This window comes from Otolemur garnettii, unplaced genomic scaffold (assembly GCF_000181295.1).
Source record: "Otolemur garnettii isolate 467f Iridium unplaced genomic scaffold, OtoGar3 scaffold00039, whole genome shotgun sequence".
In the NCBI taxonomy this organism is placed as follows: Eukaryota; Metazoa; Chordata; class Mammalia; order Primates; family Galagidae; genus Otolemur; species Otolemur garnettii.
The window spans coordinates 8,980,324-8,985,080 of NW_003852434.1; positions in this window are offsets into that span (position 1 = coordinate 8,980,324).

Consider the following 4,757-nt stretch of genomic DNA (forward strand, 5'->3'; position numbering starts at 1 on the left):
CCACAAATGAAGATTAAACATGGGCGATGCTAAGAAAGGCAAGAAGATTTGTGTTCAGAAGTGTCCCAGTGCCACAGCACAGAAAAGGGAGGTGAGCACAAGAGGAGGCCGGATCTCTGCGGAATCTCTGACTGGAAGACAGGTCCGGCTGCTGGATTCTCTTGCACAGAAGCCAATAAGGACAAAGGCATCACCTGGGGAGAGGGTACACTGCTGGCATTGGAGAATCCCCAGAAGTACATCCCTGGAACAAAAATGATCTTCACCAGCATTAAGAAGAAGGGACAAAGGGCAGACTTGATAGCTCATAGGAAAGAAGTTACTAAGGAGTGAGAAGTGGTCACTGCCTTATTTATTATAAAACAGAACTGTTGTATAACTTTTTCTAATGGTTAGCATTCTTTAATTGGTCTCATGCACCAGCCTTCAGGTCATGAATAATTTATACAATATTTTATTTATTTATTTTTGTAGAGATAGATTCTCACTTTATCGCCCTTGGTACAGTGCTGTGGCATCACACAGCTCCCAGCAACCAACCTCTGGGCTTAGGCAATTCTCTTGCCTCAGCCTCCTGAGTAACTGGAACTACAGGCTCCTGCCACAACACCCAGCTATTTTTTTGTTGCAGTTTGGCTGGGCTGGGTTTGAACCCACCACCCTCGGTATATGGGGCCAATGCCCTACCCACTGAGCCACAGGCACCACCCTATAGAATATTTTTTGTTGGCTAGTCCTGATTTAACTAAGACTGGCTTGTGGTTAAAGAAATGCAATTGGTTTTTGGATTTTAATAGTTCTAATTCCATAAATGCTACCTGTTTAAAGATGTGATTGGACATGATTAGAAACATTCAACCAGGGGTTTTCAAACTTTTTAAACAGGGGGCCAGTTCACTGTCCCTCAGACTGACTGCGGGCCCTGGGACAAGTCAGCTGCTAAGCAGGACAGGCAGCAGTGGCAAAAACACCCAGTGGGCCAGATAAATGTCCTAGGCGGGATGCATGTGGCCTGTGCGCTGTAGTTTGAGGACGCCTGCATGGCAACTTTCCACAAAGACAGTGAATTGCCATCTCAAACCCCATTGGAGATTAGTGTTAGATTTAGAATAATGTAACTGGTTATAGGACATAGTTAAATACCAGGGAAATCCCTTCACTGTCCCCGAACCAAGCAAGACTCACTGGGGTGTAATTTGTGTTTGTTATTTTGTTAAAGGTAAGGGCTGGAAATAAGATAGTAATATCTACTTTATAATCTTGGTCTTGATTATGCCAATCTAATTAGAAGTCCCTATATTTAAAGTGATGCCTTTTTATGTACTGAAAGGAATTTTAGTGTGGTTTCTGCATAACATCAAACAATATGCAACATTTTCACATTTTATAGATGATCTATAAGGTCAGATGTTTTTGAAAAGTCAGTGTGACAAGAAACAGGAGCAAGTTCAGCTTTTGAATTCTTTACTATGTCAGACTAAGTTATAATTTTAGACTATCTTTAAACAACTTTTCAAAAACACAGAATTTTAGTGTGATTGGCAATGGTGCTTTTGCCAACTCATTAGAAGGATTAAAATAGAGGAGATACACAAATTTAAAAATTATGTGTGATTATGGACTTAAGATAATTAAAAAAATTGCAGGTTATAAAAAAAAAGAAACACTTGGTAAGGAAAGCTTGTGTCTGAGTTAAAAGCAAGGTCGAGACAGGAACAGAGGCAGCCTTATTTTCTAGAACTTAATAACACTCGATCAGACCTGAAATTTAAAAAAAAAAAAATTAGGAATGAATTATCTCTCCCCTAACCATGAAAAATAACTGGTAACATAGCTAGCAATAAAAACCACCTAGTTGAGGCCATCGCATCTCAAACCCTGGACCTTGTTGCTCTAAATCACAGTAGTCCTAGGGCTGGAAGTATCTACTGGTAAAGCCTTAAAATAATGGAATTCATGAAGGAGTCCTACATCTTCAGCCGGCTCTGGTCAAAGTTTAACAACCACAGTTACTAAATCCCCCTTCTCTAGACCTGTTACAATGCAGACATCGCCTTTTTTTGTATGAATATATTGGGGAGGGGGTCGCATTTGTGATAGTAGATTCTATGAACTTGTAGTAACAGATATGCAATCTTTAGAAAAGTAGAATAAAAGTCTGTTGTAAATAGTTTGTGTTAATTAGCCTAAAGATTACATCAGGCTCTGCGGTAGGTTTGCTCATCTTTAATTATATCCATTTTTAGACCAGTAGTAACTTACGAGATTTCTGGAATGTGTTTAGTAATCCGCTGAGGAGACTGACTCAGAGTCACAGAAGAAAGCTGCCCTGTGTGTCCAGTTGTTGTGACTGTGGATGTCCGTCGTTTGCGACCCACCCTTCAGCGTGAATAGGGAATGCATCAGAAGTACACAGTTCCATTAGCACAATAGTAAATATGAAGCTATTATGTAGATGTGACACATTTTAAGGTGAATCATACAAATGGTCATAACTTCTTCTAAAAACATGCGTGGCATTTTCCAAGTGCCCTTTCCATTGCCCTTGACTGTATTTTGCAGACAAAACAAATCATCTTTTGTAGAACTCAGCAGTCTGCTCATTTTGTTGTGGATGACAATAGTGTTCTTATTTCTCCTGTTCTAGATATGTGGCAAATTAGTCTTATCAAACCCCTTAGTGACGGGAGGATTCTAAGCTTGGTTTCTGAGCCCTTTACTCAGGTGTGGCTGATCACTGAAATATTTATCCTGAGCTCAGGTCTTATAAGGGCTGTTCCCAGGGTTTTCCACTTTAGTGAGCTTTTGATCAAATGATTTAAATTATAATGAATGTAGCAGCTGGTCAATCAACATTTTTATAACTAATATGTACTTTTTTAGTGTATTTTATAAAAGCTTAGATTTGGGTAGTGCCTTGGCCTCACCAGGAATTTAGTCCAGCGTCCTATCTTTCTGTGTACACATCTCAATCTTTGCTTCGGTTTCCTGCCATGTTTGTGTTTATGCCTGCTGGAGTTTTTTATACTCTGGCCCTCTTTTCATTTGAAAAGAATCCACTATGGGAAACAACGAAAGATTCTTAGAAGAGGAATGAGCTTGTACATTAGAGATTCGTTGAGAAAGGGGCGCTATCTTGGTAGAGGAGAATGATGTCCAAGACCCTCGAGAGTTCATCTCCAGCAGCAAAGGAGGTGAAGAAATGTTTGTTAATTGTTTTATCCACTTAATTAACTGTACTAATTAAACTAACCGTGTCTTGTCGGCATCCTCTCCTCTCTTCACCTCAGTAGACTGTAACTGTTAAATAGATAATCTGTGAGGGCACCATGTTAAAAAGTTTCACTGTGTGTTCAAAGAAAATACATTCTCTTCATCATACCTGTCCACCAGGGCCTTTCTGCAGGGAGCTTGTAGATGTCTGGGGAATGATAGTGGAAGAACAGGGCTCTCATAGTAACATTTGCATTCTAAAAAGAGGGTTCAGGCCTAAATGCATCCAATTTGGAAACTGGGCTGGAGGGGACACAGCAGAAAACCCCAATCACGTTGCTGGGAAACTTTACATTATCGGGTCAAACCCCAACAAGATGTCCAATTCTTTTCAGTTAATTCACAGCAGAGCTGAGTTCAGGACACAGACTCCTATCGGCCAGTGTCAGCTCTTCCCATTCCAGAGCAGTGTGTGAAAATGGCGCCCAGCTTTAGAGAATTTACTCAACCAATGAGAAAAGACACACAGGAAACAACCAGAGGAAGGGTAAGTCTTCTCACTTACGTATCTCTGCACATGGTAAGTTTGACAGATGGATCGCTTCTTACAACTACATTTTAAATATTTATATGCTAATATAGCTTATTTTTAATTGCTACTGAACTATGTACTTTGAAACTTATATTATTTAATAATTAATGTAAATATTACCTAAAAAATGAAATGAAACACACATCAAGTAATTGTCAACTCAGTTTATTGAGCATAGTAACAAGGATATAGCATTTAAAATTTTAGTCTATACTGGTAATGAAAGGCTTTGGACCTAAATTATCTAAGCTATGTCTGCATTTCCATTTGCTAAGGTAAATATCACCACAAAAGACAACTGGTTTTTGAGATGATTAAATTGAAGTTGGTTGCTAACATCAAAAAGTCAAATATAGCAAAAGATAAAAGAGAGAAGTATATTTTGCCCAGTAAAGAGCATTGTGGCTTATACTTAATGCTTCAAACTTCCTATAAAATGAGGATACATTTTTCTAACTAAGTTTTTGTGAGGATAAAAGGCAGTTGTTTCTGCTATAAGCCAACATAGGCATTTCGAAAAATCACTGCAGAATGCAAACTTGTGTAATAAAAACCACGGGACCCGTGTGAAAATGCGATCAAGAGTCCAACACTCAAAAACTCCATCTGTGACGTGTAGAAAGACAATATCTCATTAAAAACTATAGTGCAATTTTATACATTCTGAAAGGTGGAGAAATACGTGAATACTGTAATCCACATGGTATGGTACCTTAAAAAGGGTCTTAAGTTTGCTTGTACTTTAGTTTCCAGTGCTCTGTACAAAAGAAGAAAGACAGATAAAAACTAGAGAGACAAAAATTCTATCATAAAAGAGAGAAAAAGAATTGAGAACAGAGACGAAAAATTCAAAAAGTCCAAAAGGAAAGCGGTGGAAATTAGAGGAGGCAGGGTGAGTTATTGATAAATGGTTTATAGTAGTCTTCCTGTGCTACCATAAAAAAAAAAAAAA